Source organism: Peromyscus maniculatus, chromosome 2, assembly GCF_049852395.1.
Source record: "Peromyscus maniculatus bairdii isolate BWxNUB_F1_BW_parent chromosome 2, HU_Pman_BW_mat_3.1, whole genome shotgun sequence".
Classification (NCBI taxonomy): domain Eukaryota; kingdom Metazoa; phylum Chordata; class Mammalia; order Rodentia; family Cricetidae; genus Peromyscus; species Peromyscus maniculatus.
This window is the reverse complement of record NC_134853.1, coordinates 84,867,651-84,888,246: the sequence shown is the minus strand read 5'-3', so window position 1 is coordinate 84,888,246 and position 20,596 is coordinate 84,867,651.

Sequence of the window (20,596 nt, the reverse complement as noted above, 5' to 3'; positions counted from 1 at the left end):
AAGGAAATGAGCTGATGGCCATGTGTGATGGTGCACGCCTACACACCTATAATCCAAGCATTGGGGAAGCTGAGGCAGGAGGATCACAGGTTGAAGGTTAATTTGGGTGACTTAGTGAGACCAAGCCTCAAAAATGAAAGTGATAGATTTGGGGATGAAGATAAAGATGGAAGGGATGGGGGCAGAATTAGGGCTGGGGAGGGAGGGAAGGAGGGAAACTGAGTCCGAACAGAAAACAATGACAAAGTAAGGCAAGTGGCCCAGAGCCTGGGGCCTGTGCACTGCCGTCTTCTGATGGTAAGGGAGCTTGTGCCAGCCACTGCTGGGAACACACACCCGTTCTACTATAATGCTTCCTTCCAGGGTCTAAAAGAGTCTAGAGCTAGTGACTAGAGGCAAGCGTTCAGAGCTAAATAGATTTGGCTTTGGAATTCCCTGCCACCTGTTATCTGAGTGACCTCTCCAGGGACATCTCAGGGGCTGTCTTCCTCTGCTGTCACAAAGCTAAAACAATTCCCTTCATCCGGGCTTGTTGGGTGGAATTTCAGTGCCTCCTGTCTAAGTGTCCACATAGCAGGCACTTGAAAAGAGAACACTCCTGATCTCTAGCCCCATCCCTTCTTCTTCCATTGAGGCCTGGAGGGAGGTGAGTTATCTGATCTTTACCTCATTAACCTTGGCTCCCACTGAGAGGAAATATTCAACTGATGATTACCTAGAATCCTGTGAGGCATGGGATGCCCCCTCTCGCCTCCCCAATTCTACGTCGATGGGGGGCTCTGAAGCCTGAGATTCCTCCTGGTGGGCTGTCCCAGGACTTCACTCGCTCGGGAAGGGTAGAAAGGGTTATTAGCTTGGTGTTCAACCACAAACATAGAGCTGGGCTCTCTGAATGTCTCATCAATAAAAAGCGAATGCCCAGCTCTGTTCACTGGTCTCCTGGGTCTTACTTCTCAGCTGGTCCTCATTTTAGATGAGAGAAAGACAAATTTTTGTCAAACCCTTAAAACTATAACAAGGGCATGGTTGGAAGAAAATTGCTGTCCTCAGTCTCTTCAGGGGTACCTAAATCTGCAGATGCTCAAGTCCCTTATACAAAATGATGTGGCATTTGCATATATCCTACACACATCCTCCAGTAAACTTTAAATCATCTCTAGGTTACTTATTATCCCTAATACAATGTAAATGCTATGCAAATCGTTGTTCTACTGTATTACTCAGGGATTAATGACAGGAAGTCTATTCACACTCCACACAGGGGTAATTTTCTTTTTAGAGGAATTTCAATCCTTGATTGGTTGAATTTTCAGATGCATAACTCCAAGATAGGGAGGGCGTCCTGTGTACGTATTAACTGCCTGTTTCATAATAGACATCCAAACTAGATGTGGTGCTGGTGGTACACATCTATAACTCCAGTCTTGGGGAAATGGAGGCAAGAGGGTCAGGAGTTCATGACCATCCTCTGTTACATGGCGAGTTCAAGTCCAGTCCAGGCTTCACAATATTCTGTCTCAAAACAAACAAATAATAGGCACCAACAAAAGACTATTATAGGTACTCAGGAGGCAAAGGAAGGTGGATCTCTGAGTTTGAGGTCAGCCTGGTCCACATAGTAAGTTCCAAGCCAGGGCTACATAGTGTCTCAAAAGAAAAGTTGAGATGAGAAAAGAGATGTGAGGGTGTTCCAAACAGGAACATGTTCATGAGTGAAGCTGTGGCCCTGGGAATGGTTCTTAGTTCCTTGTACCTGGTTCCTGTTCCATGCTTCCTCAGCATGCCTTGCCAAGTGTCCATCTTTGATGTCACTTTCTCTGTCATCAGAATGTTTAAGTCTTCACCTTCATCTGCCTGGACTGCTCTTTCTGTGGCCCCCGCTGTATCCACATCTGTATCCCAAGTAGGTTCCTCCCTCCCTCTCATCATCAAGAAAAAGTCTGCTGTCCCACCTCCTTTGTGGGTGTTACCAGGTGAGTCTGTCCTGGTGTGACAGCAAGAAACTACAGAGATCCTCCATCTTGTATTTTTGCTGAGGTCATTTTCAATTTAACTAGAATTCTATGTCCTTGGTGGAGAATCCCACAGAAAATTACTTTACCCAACTCAAGGGTGGGTAGCCCTAATCTCTTGGATCAAGATGCCCCAGCTAACTTATCTTAGCTTCTGTTAAGCTGCCTGCTTATACAAACCTCCTTCTCTAGCTAACAGCTTATCTTGGCTTCTGTTAAACTGCTTGCTTTCATAACCCTGTAGCTGCTGAGCAAGATACCAGGATGTTTTTGTCTTTAAAAAACAAAAAAGCAAAAACCAAAAAAAAAAAAAACCTTTGCTCTGAACTCTCAGTGCTACACTTGGGGTCCCTGAATATGAGTGTAGCTCCAGTTGGCTATAAGCTATCCGAGTGGTCATCTCTGGTAGGCTCCCCATAACTCTGTCTGTCCCTGGTGCTGGGTTGGGCTTCATGAGAGCCTTTCTCCAAAACAACATGGAAACAAAACACAAAATACGGTTTAAAAAGTAAAGAGGTTTACATGGAGCTATGGTAGTCCCTTTCTCCCCCAATTTAGATCTCAACACCAAAATAACGGACTTTCTGGAAAGTTCAGAGCACTGACCCCAGATGATTAGCCAATAGCATTTCTTCCTCTAGAATAGTGAACTAATCCGTAAAGATCCAAAGAGAACATTTAAATACAGATACCAATTATTTTATGATCACTGGGTCTTCAACAGCATGGTGAAGCTTGTGCCTAAAAATCCAGGTGGCAGTGGGCAGTGGTGGCACATGCCTTTAATCCCAGCATTCGGGAGGCAGAGCCAGGCGGATCTCTATGGATTTGAGACCAGCCTGGTCTACAGAGCAAGATCCAGGACAGACACCAAAACTACACAGAGAAACCCTATCTCGGGGGGAAAAAAAAAAAATCCAGGTGGCCTGATCTTCAGGCTGATGCTCAGAATAACTTCATTGGAAGATATCAGGCCTATGTAGACTACACCACCTACTCCCAAGTCACGTTAATTCCCTTGCCAGTCTTGGAGGACAGAAGTGACTGAGATTTGCTATTCCCCTCAATGCCTAGCATAAGTTGTATCTTCTAAAGGTTCAGTGAATCCTAATCAGACTGGATCAAGCCAGTTTAGTCTATAAACTTCTTGTTAGGAGAGTCTTACTCAGCTGGGAATTACAGTTTTTCATCCCAGTCCATAAAATGCATTCAAGTATTGTAATTCAACGGAATTGTGGAGTTTCTGGGAATTATGTCTATCCTCCACAGAGCTGCTTCTCCCCCATAAAACATGCTTGACAACAGAAAAGGGGAAATTCCTTGTTACAGTGATTGGTGCCTTACATCCGTGTTTTCTAGTGTAGCCAAATCAAGATAAATGCTTGGTATGTTTGCATGAGCTTGAAAGCAGCAGAAATCTCTCATCAGAGAAAGACACCCAGGGGTGCAGCCCCTGAGCACCCGTGAGCTGCAGATATGTGGCCCCCAGAGTTCCCTTCAGCCATAGATACCAATTGTCATTTTTTAATCAGCTGAGCTAAATCCCCCATCAATCACGGCAGATCGTCAATAGATACCGTCTCTAGATAAGACCTAGCTTCAATCTGAGTGACATCAGATATTAACCAATGTGTAGGTAAGGTGGCATTGCTCCTGTGCGTTGCCTACTGCTAAAACCCGTTCTTCTTCATCCAAACACATCAATAATAAATAAAATAGAATCCACGTATCTGCTAGTTTTCCTGTGGCCAGGACAAAATACCTAGCCTAAGCATCCTGTGCTAGGGAAGGTTTGTTTAGGCTCACAATTCGAGGGCGCAGTCCATAGTCTAGGAGTTTAAATTCCAGAGAAAGAGCTGCATCCTGGGAAGAGCAAGTGTTATGTTTTTATCTGACCTGACCCCATCTCATGTTGTTCAGTTTCATGGTGGTCTTGACAATCAACAGCAAAACCCATCAGCTTGACAGCCGTGGGCGGGACACAACAGGATTGGACTTCCTCTAGAGTCTCACTCCCAGAGAACTGTCATCATCGGACCTGTCTAGTGCCTCCCTGGAAAACCCCTTGCAAAAGTCATCACTGGCTTGCCTTGGAACGCCAAAAGCTTCTTCCCTAGATCAGTGGTTCTCAACCTGTGGGTCAAGACCCAGCTCAAATGACCCTTTCACAGGAGTCACATATCAGATATCCTGCATATTGACATTTATGTTATGAGTCATAACATAACAGTAACAAAATAGTTATGAAATAGCAACAAAAATAATTTTACGGTTGGCAGTAACCACAACATGAACTGTATTAAAGGGTTGCAGCATGAGGAAGGTTGAGTACTACCGCCCTAGATGTTTGTTGAAAACACTTAGAGGCAACTGATGAAATCTGTGGCTTCCTGGGGTGGTTGGTCACTGGAGCGAACAAGGGGCTAAACAGAAGCTTGAAGGAAAAGACAGTGCGTAAGGCCAGGGGGTTTTAAAGGTCTGAGTTCATCTTGGGAATGTAGAGGCTGGGGCACACATGCAGGGCTATGCACGCGTCTGGGACCGCGCCATTGCTCAGACGCCACACAAGTGAGAAGTGAAGGCTAAGGCCAGGTTGTCAGGTTGTCTCTGAGTGTGGAGAGCATGTACCAACACACACACAGCCGAGTCCAGGAAGAATGAACTTACCAAGGTGCCCACACACATCGAGGGACAGGGACCTTAAAGAAGAAGTTCCACAGTTACCAAATCATATTATTTTAAATTTCAAGAACTTAGCAAAATATTACAATTCCTGAAAACAAAACAAAAAAACACACACACACAAAACAAAACATGAAAATATGATCCATATCCAGGAAGGAGCACTCGGCACATACTCCCTGAGAAGGTTGCACACAGGCCTTTCTAGATAATTATTCGGCGGATTACTACAAGTATATCCAGTGAGCTAAAGGAACCGTATCAAAGAAACAAAGAAATGTATGGAATGATGTCTTACCAGGTAGAAAAGTTGTATCAATTTATACTCATGTAAATTCTATTAGCTTATATCACTTTCAATAAAATGTAGAGATTAATTTTTAAAAAAGAGCCCGGTAGATATCCTGTAGTTTAAGAACATAATCACTAAAATGAAAATTTTAGTAGAGGGACTTAACAGCATAATTGATCACGCAGAGGAAAGAAAACATGTCCACACAGGGCCAGCGGGACAGCTCAGTACGTAACAGTGCTTGTCACCGAGCCTGGTGACCTGTTTGATCCCTGGGACTCACTTAATAAAAGGAGAGAAGTGACTCCAGAAAGTTGGCCTCTGACCTCCACAGGTGTGGTGTGGCATGTGGGCAGCCACTCACATATCTGCAAACACATGAAAATAATTGTAATGTAATTAAGTCCCTACAAAAACTTGTACCCAAACGCTCACAGTAGCCTTCATAATAATCAAAGAGTACAAGCAATTTAATTTGTAAGTTCATGAATGGGTGAATAACATGGGACCCAACCACACAGTGGAGTACTATTTTACCATGAAAAGGAATGAAGTAACAGATCTGTACTTGAAGATGAACATTGTGCTGGGTCAAAGAATCTGGTCACGTTCTATAGGATGCTGTTTGTGTGGCATTTGTGCAGAGCGGGTATCTTAGTTCCTTTTCTGTGGCTGTGATAAGACACCATGATCAAGGCAACTTACAGAAGAGTTTATGTGGGGTTTCACAGTTTCAGAGGGTTAGAGCCTGTGTCTTAGTGAGGGAGGGTTTCCTTTGCTGTGAAGTGACACCATGACCAAAAAGCAAGTTGGGGAGGAAAGGGTTTATTTGACTTACACTCCAGCATTGCTGTTCGTCACTGAAGGAAGGAACAGGAATTCAAGCAGGGCAGGACCCCAAAGGCTGGAGCTGATGCAGAGGCCATGGAGGAGTGCTCCTTACTGGCTTACTCCTCATGGCTTCCTTAGCCTACCTTCTAATAGAACTCAGGACCTGCAGCCCAAGGATGGCATCACCCACCATGGGCTGGTCCTTCCCTCTTTTATCACTAATTGAAAAAATGTCTTACAGCTGGATCTCATGGGGGCATTTCCTCAGCTGAGGCTCCTTCCTCTCTGAGGACTCTAGCTTGTCCTGAGTTGACACACAAAACCCGCCAGTACAGTCTGTGACCATCATGGTGGAGAATATGGCAACAGGCAGGCAGGCATGGCACTAGAGCCATAGCTGAGAGCTTCCTTCCATCTTGAGACACAATCAGGAAGCAGAGAGCACATTGGAAATGATGTGGGCTTTTTGAAACCTCAAAGACTGCCCTACGTGACACATTTCCTCCAACAAGGCCACCTAATCCTTCCCAAAGAGTTCCACCAACTGAGGACCAAGCATTCAAACACCTGAGCCTACGGGGCCATTCTCATTCAGTTGACCATTCACAGCGGGCAAGTATATGGACAGAACTCAGATGAGTGATTGTCGGTGAGGAGGAGAGGTAATGGAAAAGGACTGTAACAGTAATGGAGCTGAAAATGGTCAACAGGCAGTTATGATAGCTTCACAGCCTTGTGAGTTTATTTAAAAACTGTGGCATCATTCACTGCAACCAACCTTTCTTCGTCCCTCCAGCCAGCTCCCAGATAATGACACGGAGACGTATTATTAAGTATGAAAACCAGGCCTTAGTTTAGGCTTGTCCCATTAGCTCTTAAAAATTAATCCATTGATATTAATCTACATTTTGCCTCATGGCTTTTTACCTTTGTTTCATTCTGTATGTCACAGTCTCTCCATGTCTCTTTGGCATCTCCCCTGTGCCTTGATTATCTCCTCTTCTTCCTGTCTCTCTCCCAGAAATCCCACCTACACCTCCTGCCTAGCTATTGGCCATTCAGCTTTTCATTATACCAATCACAGCAATACATTTTCACACAATGTACAGATATCCCACAGCATTTCACTCCAAAAGGGTGAGTCTTATGGTATCTGAATTAAAAAGCAAGAACAAAGACAAACACGAGGTGGAAACTAATCTCACAGCCAGAAAAATCAATAATCACATACACTCACTTCATTCAAATCTAACCAACTGGATCAATTGAGAAAAAAAACTTTAAAAGAAGTATCTTTAAGGTAGTTAGGAGAAACTTAAGCTGCCAACTGTTAAAAAGGAACAAGATTTTGTGATCCTAGTAATGATGGAAATGAAACAAGAACAATTGGATATGAGAAAAACAAGTATAAATCTTGGAAAGAAAGGTATGTAGTAATTTAAACTGTAAACATGAGAACAAAGTCTAGGCCAGGGGAGACGGCCCCAGCAGGGAGGGGCTTGCTGCACAGGCATGAAGACTCATGTTTAAAAAAATCTGCGTGCAGTGGTGCATGCTTGTAATCCCAGTGCCGGGAGGCAGAGACAGGAGGGTTCCTGTGGCTCGGGCTATCCACAGAACAACTAACAACTGCTGGAGAGGATGCAGAGAAAAGGGAACGCTCATTCACTGCTGGTGGGATGGCAAACTGGTGATGCCACTTTGGAAACCAGTATGGGGCATTCTCAAAAAGCTAAAAGGAAACCTACTATACGGCCCAGCTGTACTAGACCTTGGCCTATGCCCAAATGACTCAATATCTTACTTCACAGATACTTCATCAGCCGTATGCATTACTGCTTCATTCACAACAGCTAGGAAGTGGAAACAATCTAAATGTCTTTCAGCAGATGAATGGATCAAGAGAATGTGGAACATAGACACTATGAAATACTATTCAGCTGTAAGGAAAAAATGAAATCATGAACTTTGCAGGTAAATGGATGGAACTGGGAAAAAATTGCATTGAGTGAGATAACTTGGATCCAGAAAGACAAGCGTCCCATGTTCTCTCTCAGTGGAGGCTCCTGGCTCCAAATCTTTAGATACTAGTACCTAGCCTGGAGTAACTACAGAAACCAGGAATGTAAAAATGGACAATTGTCGGGATTTGGGGGTGGGGTGGAAGCAGTGAAGAGGGAAGTAGCAGAGTACAAAATGGGGGAAATGGAAAAGGGAGCCTCTTTAGACAGCGGAGAGGGAGGGGAACACAGAAAGAGGGAGGAGAGTAAAATAACAATAAAGGTGTCTGAAAAAGCCATAAGGAATCCTAAGGACTGTCCAAGAGACTCCTAAACATACAGCCTACTTCGATTGCCCTCGGTGACTTCCCAGACAGGGAAGGTGAGTCCCTATTGTTAAAGATAGCATGCACTTCAGAAACAGAGCCCAGAGACCCCCAAGCTGGACCTGACCCAAATGATCCCCTCACTGAGATTTTGTGGTACCAGAAGGTACCATGCAAGCTTCCAAAGGAGAGAGGCAACAAGCGGTTCTACCCAGCTATGATGCCTATGAACCACGTCAATGACTACGGCACAATAACCCTAAGAGGCGGTAATGGCACACAGACCTTGGCTGTAGCCAACAGCCCTTTAATTGTGCTTTGAGACCTGTTCAACAAGAAGGAAAACATGCCTGGTCCTGGAAACCTAGCCAAATACTCAGTGCTGGTAAAGTCATGGTTATTGAAGGAGAATCTACAGCCATTAATTTACCAAATCAGCATAATCCCTAGCTACAGTCTAAACGTTTATCCTCACACCCACAGATAAGTGTAGTCGCCTAAAATTCAATCCTGTGTTGAATCTGCTTCTGTATCTCATGCCTTCTTGTATCTTTTGGGCATTTTATGCTGATCAAATTGTTACTGTTTCATAAAAGTGGGTTTTTGTTCATTCATTTGGTTGGTTGGTGTTTTGTTTTGTTTTGTTTAGCACTCCATGCCTGCCTTCCTTGGTCCATAACTGACTTATAAGGAAGGGTCTTAACTTTTTACAAAGGCTAACATTACAATGAATGGTCCTCATAGTGTTCAGACACCACAGAAAAGTGTGTTTGAAACAAGAAATTCTAAAGAAATGATTTTTAGCAAACAACCTAATGAGTCCTTAAGTTATTCAAAAGTAGATTAAAAAGAAACAATTGCACATGCAGGGATAAAAAACTATCTTAGGACAGCGGGATAGTGCCAATTTAACTCCTAGGAACAGAATATTAAGTAGTAACTTCAGACAGTGGGACAAAAATGTTTAGCGTGTCATAAGATGGCAAAGTGAGAAAGAATCCACTAATTGAATAGACAAAAAATTATAAAACCTAAAGGCTGTGTGTGTGTGAATTTGTAGAGAATTGGTTATGAGATGAATTGACAATTAGGCGAAATGACTTTGCATTTCAATATCGCCGCAATCTGAATATTCATTTCCTGTTGGATTTGCTTCTCCTCTCACATATGACTTCAGCTTTTTCTCGTTTGTTGCACATTCCTTATAGAATTAATTGCTGTTTCAGTGACATTTGGGTTTTCTTTTTTTTACTGATTATTAAAGCAATATGTGTTCATTATAGAAAATCAAAAAAATCTGTAATAGCAGAGAGAAGGAAACAAAACTCATCTGTGAGCCCATCACTTGGAGAGCACCAGAGTTTTATCTGAACAAGTGTCATCCCTGTCTGGGTGGCGTGGAGGCCAAGGTGGTGTGCCTGCCTACAACTGTATTAAATGCCAACTAATAGACCATAGATGGTGTCATAATTCCATCCAATTCTTGGGTTCTTTTTGTTGATTTGCCTTTTTCTTTAATGGATAACACTACATTAGATGGATTTTTTAAAAATGGTGTTATATTTTATTTATTTTATAAGCTTATGTGTGTAGATAGGTGGTCAGGCACATGCCATGGCACCAGTGTGGGAGTCAAAAGACAGGTCTGAGGAACTGGTTCTCACCTTCTACCATGCGGGTTCTGGGAACTGAACCGGGAACATGAAATTTGGTAGCAAGCACCTTTACCTGCTGCACCATCTTGCTGGCCCTTGAACAGTTTTAAATGTATAATTTTCTGCCTTGATGATTTTTTTTCTTTCTGGAAAAAAACTCAAGTATGGGATGCTGAAGTCACAAAGTCTTATTATGTCTAACTTAATTCTGACATTTCTAAAAAAAAAAAAAAAAAAAAAAAAAAAAAAAAAAAAAAAAACACTGAGGCCTAGTAGGGAGGGAGGAATTACATGAGCCCATACAGCCTCTGCATAGGCCAAGACCTAGCTCCTCCCTCTCCCAGGAATGCCTCCATGGTCATGTGTTTTGAAGATCCTTTAGGATGGCAAGCCATCCCAGACACCAGGGATCCTCTGCTCTCCGAGGAGTCCGTTCTGTTTGTCACTATGTCCCATTAAATTAAAGACCCTATAGGAGTTGTCCAATAACCAAATCCTTCAAAAGGAATCATTAGGAAGTTCTGAAGCCTCACCCTGGGGCAAAATATTTACTAGGCTAAAGTAAATCTCCACAGAGCCTTTGTAGGCTCCTAAAAGTCCAGACCTTCAATGGAATGCTTGTTTTTGTTATAAATTAAGATTTTTAATAATAAAATATAATAAGATAAAACAAAAACTAATACATCTGGATAGGACAAAATAACAATAGAAAAGAGCCCAACAAAAGGCACATGAAACAAATAGAGATGCAGAGAGTCACACACTCAAGAACCCCTTAAAACCACAAACTGGAAGCCATAAGACATACTCAAAGGACACATAGGGTAAAAAGAAAGAGAAACACACAAACACACACACACACAAATAAAAATAAAAAATAAGATAAAGTGAAATAAAAATTAAAAAAAAAAAAAAGCCCTGACATGTGACAGAGAACTTCCAGTGATGTCACTGAGCTCAGTTTCTGTTGGGCATCCAGTGCTGGGCACATAGTCTAACCTTAAGAGTAAGTCGTTTCCCCAGTGAGACTCTGTTGGAGATAACTAAATTTTCATTGACAAGTAGTTATCCGTCGGAGACGGCTTCTGGGTTAGGGATGGGGACATGTTTCCACTTTGTTCAGCTCCAGGACCTCATCATGCACAGACCCGTGCAGGCCCTGCGTGTACTGCCTCAGTCTCTGTGAGTTTATAGGAGCATCAGTCCTGCTGATTCAGAGGGCCTTGTTTCCTTGGTGTCCTCCATCCTCTCTGGCTCTTACACCCTTTCTGACTCCTCTTCCCCAGGGTTCCCTGACCCCCGAGGAATTTGATGGAGACATAAACTGAGTTTTTATTCTCAGCAAGAAAGCAAACAGGGCCACTAGCAACTGGACAAGTGAATTTGCGGCGCAGGACCCGTCATAAATAGTCACACACTTGTGTTGGCAGCCACTGTGACCCAGAGCTCTTCTTCTGACCAGATTCTGATAGGCACTTCCAGTCCAGGAACTCCAAAATGTGAGACACCCTCTGTGGCCTTCAGAAGTGGAACAAGTCTGTGGCAGGCTCAGGTGACAGTATTGTGAGGAACACAAAGGACTAATGAAGGGAGACTCCATCTACAGAGGCCTCGCGCACTGGTACAAAACGAGATGCGGAGATGGGCGTGGCCAGATGTGATGGTTTGGATCTGCAATGTTCCCTGTGGGCTCATGCATTTACACACTTGATCTTCGGATAGGCATTGTTTGGGGCGGTTATATACATAGGGCAAGATGAGGCTCAGCTTCATTTTTCCTCTCTTTTTGTCATTGGGCAACAGTTGTCCCAGCACCACTGTGTTACTGAAGAGCCTTCTTCCCCTCCTCATTGAAAACTGGCTGACTGGGGATACAGCTCAGTGGTAGACCACTTGCCTGTCATGCGTGAGGCCTGATGCATGCTCATGTGCACACACACAAACACATACACGCTATCAACTGGCCAAAGTTTGAGTTTATTTCTAGTCTTTAGTTCTATTCCATGATCTATGTATCCATCCTTTTTTAATTTTTGATGTTAATATAAATTACAACATTTCTCCCATCCCTTCCCTTCCCTCCCTACTCTTCTTCAAATTCATGGTCTCTTTTTACATTAATTGTTATTGCATGCTTGTATGTTTTTGTACATACATCTATATTTCTAAATATAACCTACTCGTTCTATATAACATTACTTGTACATACAGTTTTGACAGCATTATTTTGATTACTATATATTTGTGATAAATCTTGAAATTACTCATTCTTTTTTCAAAGTTTTATTGAGAATTCAAGATTCTTTGCAATTTCTGATAAATCTGAAGATCATCTTTTCCATTTCTGAAGAAAAATAAAAAGAAGCCCACTGAGGGGATGGCATTGAACCTGTAGTCTTGTTCAGAGTGTTGACATCTTGCTCATGGTCCACTTTCCAGTCCATGAACATTGGATGTCTTTCCATTGGTTTAGATTTCTTTTACTTTGGTACTATTTTGTTTCAATGTCTTACCTCCTTGGTTACACTTATTTCTAAGTATCTTGTACCTTTCTTGATATCTCCAATGGGATTGTTTGCTTGCTTCCTATTTTGGATTGTTTGTTGCTAGTATGAGGAAATTCAACTGATTTTTATAACTTACTTTTTGCCCTGTAACTTTGCTGAATTTGCTTGTTAGTTTTCACAGTTTTTGTCAAGTCTTTAAAATTAGTAACTAGCTTCATATCACTTAAATATAAACAATTTTGTTTCTTTTTCATCTGGATGCTTTTAATTGCATTTTTAAGAATTTGCTTTTTCAAGAGATCTGTCATTCAGCATAGTAACTGTGGATAATAATAATGTATACTTAACAATTACTAAGAATAGTTTTCATTTATATCTAAAATAATTTCACACATGAGTACTGTGCTGGATAGTTTTATGTCAATTTGACACAAGCTAAAGTCACTTGAGAGGCGAGAACCTCAACTGAGAAAATATCTCCATAAGCTTGGGTTGTAAGCAAGCCTGTAGCATTTTCTTGATTAGTGATTGATAGAGGAGGGCCCAGACCATTGTGGGTGGTTCCATCTTTGGGCTGGTGGTCCTGGAGTCTATAAGAAAGCAAACTGAGCAAACCAGTAAGCAGCACCCCTCCATGGCTTCTGCATCTGCTCCTGCCTCCAGGTTCCTGCCATGTTTGTGCTCCTGTCCTGACTTCCTTCAGTGATGGACTATGACATGGAAGTGTAAGCCACATAAACCCTTTCCTCCCCAAGTTGCTTTGGTAATAGTTTTTCATTACAGCAATAGTAACCCTAAGACAAGTACTATATTTACATCATTTTGACCCCTCCTTCTTCTGCCCCCAGCTCTTTCTATGACCTCTGCTCTCTCTCAAAGTTATTGACATCTTATTCTTTAATCACTATTATTACAAATAAATACAACCTGCTGAGTCCACCTAGTGTTTCTCATGTGTATTTATTTAGGGCTGACCACTTGGGACTGAATAACCCATCAGGGAGCTCATCCCTGGAGAAGACTGATTCCCCCTCTTGTAACACGAATCTTAAAAGGTCTTATTCAATAAAAAAAAAAAAAAAACATGGAGCCAGATATTGGGGTGAATTCTGAAAGATCAGAGAAGCAGAACAAGCCACATCTAACCTCACTTCGCCAACTTCTCAGCCGATCCTGTTTCCTCAAACTGGAAGCCTCTGAGTCCTCATCCAAATGGATTTCAGCTGAACTGCTGCTCAAAAGCCTAAAAGCTTAAAAGCCTCTAGTTCTTGGTCCTCATGCCTTATATACCTTTCTGCTTCCTACCATCACTTCCTGGGATTAAAGGCATGTGTCTTTCCCAAACAAGACATGAGATCTCAAGTGCTGGGATAGAAGGTGTATGTGTCACTATGCCTGGCTGTTTCCAGTGTGGCCTTGAACTCACAGAGATTGGATGGCTCTCTGCCTCTGGAATGGTAAGATTAAAGGTGTGTGTGCCACCATTTTCCGGCCTCTATGGCTATCTAGTGGCTGTTCTGTTCTCTGACCCCAGATAAATTTATTAGGGTACACATTATATTGGGGGACACAATATCACCACACCCTCTCTGAAGCCATTAGTTGTCTGTAGCTGTACGTCTAAGGGTGGGGCTTTGTGAGATCTCCTCTCATCCACATTGGCATGTCGCTGAGTGTTCCCATCATCCATCTCTTGTTTAGGAAACCATATTGTTGAAACTTCATGGGTGCACACATAGAAGACACTGTCTCACAGCGGATGTCCTTGTCCTCTGACTCTTCCGATCTTTCTGCACCTATTCCATGATATTCCCTGGGCCTTCAGTGTAGGGGTTATGCTGTAGACGTATCCATTTGGACTGGACACCCAATGGTCTGTTGTGTGCATTCTGGCCAGTTGTGGTTTCCTGTAATGGTCTCCATCTACTGCAAAAAGGAGGTTTCTTTGAGGAGAGCTGCACTTAATATCTACAGATGCAGAGTATTGTGTACTTGGAACGTGCTAAGAATAGATTTAAAGCATTCCTACCACAAATAAATGCTAAGGAGGTGGGGTAAGGTATTCACAAATTTGATTCAGGCATTCCAACATATATGCATATTTCAAAACAGCATGTTGTATTCCACAAATATATATAATTTTTGTCAATTCAAAAATAAATAATTGATCCTTTTTCACGCAAGAATGGATATTGTTCTGATTCTCTGACTATAACTTTTGGTTTAGTGTTGAAAAGACACAGCAAGAGGAAGCATTCTGGACACATTCTTGACCCTGGGCAGGGGAGGCTTCTGGCTGTTCAACACAGGGTATGATGGGACCACGGTTTTCCTGTTGTTGCTTTTATAAATGCCCTTTATAAGGTTGAGAATGCTCCCTCTACACATTTGTTGGGTGTATTTATAGCCAGCACCTTGCTTCTATTCATTCTTTCACAGCGCTGATGGAGGACTTGCTGCATATGCCAAGTGAAGCATATTCTCGGGAACAAGGACAGGTCCCTATTATTTTCCAGATCATAGTGAAGTGGAGGAGATGGGCACTGTCCTTGTTTCTGTGATATAAAACACTTTCACCAAACACCTCCAGATCATAGTTCATTACTGAAAGAAGCCATGGCGGGAACTTGAGATGGACACCGTGCAGAAATGCTGCTGGCTGATTTGCTCTTCACCTTGCTCACAGACTTGTGCTTAGCTCTCTTCCTTATACTGCCCAGAACCAGCTTTCCAGGGAATGGCACTGCCCACAGTGGGCTGGCTGGGCTCTCTTACGTCAATTATTAGTTAAGATAATCCCCCGCAGACATGCCCACAGGCCAATGTACTCTATGCAATCCTTCAATTGAGTCTATCATGTCATATAATTCTAGGCTGCGTCATTAATAATTAAAGCTAACTAGGACAAGCACCTAGGCAGACCTTCACAACACCAAATGGTGAGTGGCTGAGGGAGAAAATAGAAGAATCGACTCTCCTGTGGAGGAAAGAGGAGGTGTCTTGGTTTGAGTGCCCTGAAAACAGAGCAGAGGCAAGCACTCAGGAGCAGGGCATTTACTTGACCTTTCAGTGACCTCAGGACTCAAGTGTGAGGAGAGGGCAGGCATCAAACTGCAGAAGGCAGGCCAGGGAGGGTGCCAAGTTGAACTGGGTGTACCTGGGAACAATGGGAGCTCAGCTTGAGAAGACCAAGGAATTGTTCAAAATGTGTCTCTGAACTGTCCTTTGACGGGATGGGAAGCAGAGACAAAAAGTTCTAAGCTCCAGCAGGCATCTGGTGGAAGCCTTATCATAGGACAATGCACATGGGATGGTGTGCTTGGGGACAGTTCTTAACTGCAGCTGCAGGAGAACCTGGGGTGGGTGTGGACACTGAGAGCCTCTCCTGCTGGGGGCCAGGGGTGGGTGTGGACACTGAGAGCCTCTCCTGCTGGGGGTCAGGAGTGGGTGTGGACACTGAGAGCCTCTCCTGCTGGGGGTCAGGGGTGGGTGTGGACACTGCTCATCCCCTGCTGGGGGGTCAGGAATGGGTGTGGATACTGAGAGCATCCCTTGCTGGGGGTTAGGTGAGTGTGGACACTGAGAACCTCTCCTGCTGGGGGTCAGGGGTAGGTGTGGACACTGAGAGCCTCTCCTGCTAGGGGTCAGGGGTAGGTGTGGACACTGAGCATCCCCTGCTGGGGGTTAGGGGTTGGTGTGGACACTGAGCATCCCCTGCTGGGGGTCAGGGGTGAGTGTGGACACTGAGCATCCCCTGCTGGAGGGTCAGCACCAACCAGCCTTCCAAGAGGATCATCTGTGATGGCATCTCTACAAGTCTAAGGTCAAAGCTCACAGTGCAGGAGCCTTGTTGAATAGCAGCTTCCGAATTGAAACATCTCATCCTGGAGGGAGGAGGGAGTCTCATGAGACTCCAGAAATGAACTTCACAAGTCCCTTCCTCACGGTGATAAAAGCAGTAATTACTGCTGAGGAGAGGGGGACTCTCCAAACTGCCATGCAGGAAACTCCTGGAGGGTGGCCTTGCTGAGTGGTGGTCCACACTGGGGTGGGCTTCTCAGTGTCCGTGGGCTTTGGGTAGTCCATGCTCCTGTAAGGAATCCCGCTGAGCTCACTGGTTTCCCAAGGTGAACTTAGGCTTGTTCTCAGTGCCCCATCTGGAGTAAATAGACATTGGTTCACATTGATAGTGGCTGGTGGGCGGCTTCTTTTCCTTTGTCCATTAGATTTATTTATTTATTTATTTATTTATTTATTTATTTTTATTTATTTATTTGGTTTTTCAAGACAGGTTTTCTCTGTATAGCTTTGCGCCTTTCCTGGAACTCGCTTTGGAGACCAGGCTGGCCTCGAACTCACAGAGATCTGCCTGCCTCTGCCTCCCGAGTGCTGGGATTAAAGGCGTGCGCCACCACCGCTGCCCGGCTGTCCATTAGATTTATAAGAGGGAAATGATGCAGTGTAAGATGGACATGTTCATTGGCAAGTGTTACAGGCCTCTCAGGTGGAGAAAGGCCCCAGGGTTGAGGGACCAACCACTCTAAGGGTTTTGGGGGTGCCTTACCTCATGATCACTCCCCTCCCTTTGTCTGCTGTGTCTCTCTTTTTTTTTTTTCCTGTGTCTCTTCTAAAGCAGGAGCTGAGTCTGCCTCTGTAATTGTTGACTGAGTGAGAGCAGACCCCCCTCCACCCCCCACCACCCCCCACCCCGCTCTCCGAGGTATGACAGGCACAGAGAGACTTGTCGCATGTGAGGGGAAATGGGCTGCATTTCAGAGAAATAAAAATTTACTGATGGGGGGTGGAGAAGCCACAGAGAAATGGAAACTGTCTATTGTTGGGGATTAAAAAGCCATTTAAAAACAAAACCCCTCAAACTGGGGTTTTATGTCCCCTTCTCCTATCCCAGGGGCCCACAGCCTCAACGTCTGTCTCCCTCGGAAAAGCCACACAAAAAGTCTTCTTGCTGTGTCCTCAAATGGCAGAGAACTCAGTAGTGTCTCCTCTTGCAGGGACACCAGTCCCACTGGACTAAGGCTCTGCCTCTAAGGCATCACCTCCAAGAGCTGCTAAAGACCCATTCTCCAAGGGTCGTGTCACAGGCGGTAGATTCAGCAGAGGAGTTGGGGGAGGCACACAGCTCAGTCCACACCCCAGGGCCTTGGCCCTTTGCCTGAGGGCGGTAGGGAAACCCTGGAGGGATCGTAAGCTGGAAGCAGCCATAGCCATGGGCAAAGAAGAGAAGACCCAAAGCCCAGATTGGGGGAAGGGCGCAGAGGTCTGACTCTCAGCACAGGGTGAGACAGGAAAAGGCTTTGAAAGGCAGCTCTCTGGACTGGGTGGAAGCCAAGAGGACGAGGCAGGCCAGGGACACTCTCTGGCTGACCACGGGATCTTTGTGGTATCGCTCATGGGGACAGGGAATCTGAAAATAAAAGATGACGTTGATGAGGTCAGTTTGGTCTTGTGCAGGAGGAGGAAGGTCCTAAGGAAGAGACATCCCACAAGATGGCCCCACCAGGGTTTGCCACCCTTAGAACTAAGCAGATATGCCTTCCTTGAACACCATACTAGGTACTCAAGAAGTGTTTGTTGATTGAATGAAAGAGTAATCGACTGTTGGTCCACATGGATGCCTTGCTGGGGTGGCTAATGTTAGGTGCCCCCTGGCCTGGATTAGGACTTCTGGAGAAATGGCAAAGCATTATTTCTGGGTGTATCTGAGAGACTGCTTCCAGAACAAATGAACACATAGGTCAATGGGATGAATGGGTATGGTGGTCCATTTTGACTGTCCCCACTGGGTTTGAAAAATTAATGCCTAGGGCATAGTGGGGCTCACTCCTGGGTATGTCTGTAAGGGTATTTCCAGAGACGATTAACTTAAGAGGAAAGACCCCTCCTGTATATGGGCAGATCCATCCCATGAGCTGGGGTTCCAGACAGAAGAAAAGAGAAAAAGGAGAAAGCGAAATGCCAGATTCCCTTCTCTGTTTTCATACCCACTGAGATGTGAACGAGCAGCTGCCTCGTGCTGTCCCAGCCTCGTGCTGTCCCAGCCTCCGGCTGCCCCCACAGCCACACCTTCCTGAGCAGAGCAGGCCTTGAGGGAACCTCAGCTGACGGGGCCAGACACTCTTTGTCCCTGGAGGCGCCCAGAGCTCCCTGGCCGATGGTTTCCTGTCTGGCTGCCCTCGAGTAAGCAGCATGAAGGAAGTGGCCTCTGCCGGGGGAGGTAGGCAGAGCATGCAGCGGCTTGTGAAGTGGGTCAGTGTGTCAAGTGCCAAAGCCTAGGAAGGAGCCAAGTGGGAGGGAGGGAGCACTCTGGCCTGCTCCCAGAGCCAAGGGGGAGCAGGCAGCAGGCAGTGCCGTGGGAGCTGCCAGGAAGGTCTCCAGCTACGGGCTTGCCCCTCCCCACTCCCCCCACACACCCGTGGTCTCAGGGTGCTGTGTCTTCAGGCCCCCTCTATTGCTTTGATTTGGCAGCCGACTTCTCTCATCCGCCAGCCACATTCTCCACATGTTCCACCTCTGAATTAAGGAGCAGCTCCACCCTCCTTGGGAGCTACTTCCTCTAAGGGCCACCTCCAGCTGGAAGCCATGCCCCGAATCTCGTGGCCCCTCCCTGCCTCTCTCCACGGAGCCCCTGCCATTCCTCCTCAGAGGCAGACAGCAGAGCCTCGGGATTCCACACCCAGACTCTGCACTCTGGGAGGCTGGATTCTAACCCTGGTCTCTACAGCAGTAAGAACCCAGACAAGTTACTGAACCTCTGTGTCAACTGTTAACTAGTGTGAATTACAGTCTCAATCCCCGTGAAGTGTTCTATCAGAGACTGACAGGTGTGAAAACCTAGGATTGATTATCCCCTGAGCCCACATTTCCTGGGCTTTCTTCTGGGGTTTCTTCTTGGTTCTTCTGAGGCAACTGTGTGTGTGCATTGCAAATGCGTGCACTGCAAATGTGTGTGCACTGCCAATGTGTGTGCACTGCAAATGTGTGTGCACTGCCAATGTGTGTGCACTGCAAATGTGTGTGCACTGCAAATGTGTGTGCACTGAAAATGTGTGCACTGCAAATGCGTGTGCACTGCAAGTCTGTGTGCACTGCGAGTCTGTGTGCACTGCGAGTCTGTGTGCACTGTGAGTCTGTGTGCACTGCGAGTCTGTGTACACCCACAGTGAGAAAAGGGAATGGGAATGGGGGTGACGCCTCTCTTGATCGCCCCTGATGAAGGCCTCTTGACAGCAGTTGGTAGAGCACAGGTTAACTTTACAGAGCCATCCCCAACACACACACACACACACACACACACACACACCCTGCTCCGTTTCTCTGGAGAACCCTGACTAATCCACCCAGAACCCCAAGTGCTACGGTTTGAGTGAGTCCCCAACACTTCTGGAGCTAGAAGCTTGGTCCTTGTTGAGGGGATGTTGAGAAGCGATGGAATGTAAGGGAAAGTATTTTGTTCAATGGCAACATTGCCTTCGAAGGGGCTGATGCAGTTACAATGAGACCCTGGTTAGTTCCCGCGTGATTGTCATCTTAGCAGGATCAGGAATCACCCAGGACTTCGGGACATGTCTTTGAGGGATTCTAGATTAACTTAGTTAAAGAAGGAAGACACCTGTGTTGGGCAGCACCATTCCTTAGGCTGGGGCCCCGACAAAACACAAAGGAGAAAGTGAGTTGAGCGCCAGTATTCTTGATTCAGCATCCTGGCTGTAGATGCAATGTAACCACCTCCCCACCACTCACACCCGAAAAGTCCTGCCACTACGAGTTCCCTGCCATGATGGGCTGCGCCCCGTGAGCCAAGATAAACCCTTTCTTCTCTAAGTTGTTTTGGTTAGGAATTTTGTCACTATAGCAAGTAACCAACACAGGTCCCAAGAGAGCCTGTGTTCTCGGAAGACCTGACTTCTCTTCCTCCTGCTTCTTCTCACTGTGTGATCGCATCTGCACCCACTACAGCTGTCACTGGAGGGCCTCACCAGACAACAGAAGAGATGAAGCTACCAGATCTTGAAACTTCATCCTGCAACTTAAAACTGTTTTCTTTATAAAGTACACAGCCTTTGGCATTTTGTTACAGCACCAGAACCTAGATGAATATGTCATACCAAGACCTGAAAACGTCCATGGGAAGACCTCCCCAGAGAGTGGCTTGAAGGGTTGAGGGGATTCCATCATCTCATCCATGGGACAGAGATATACAGTCACAGATGCCACCTTCACAGTCTCCCCTTTCAGATGCCATGCCCCTAGCTACACTGAAATGTGGGTAC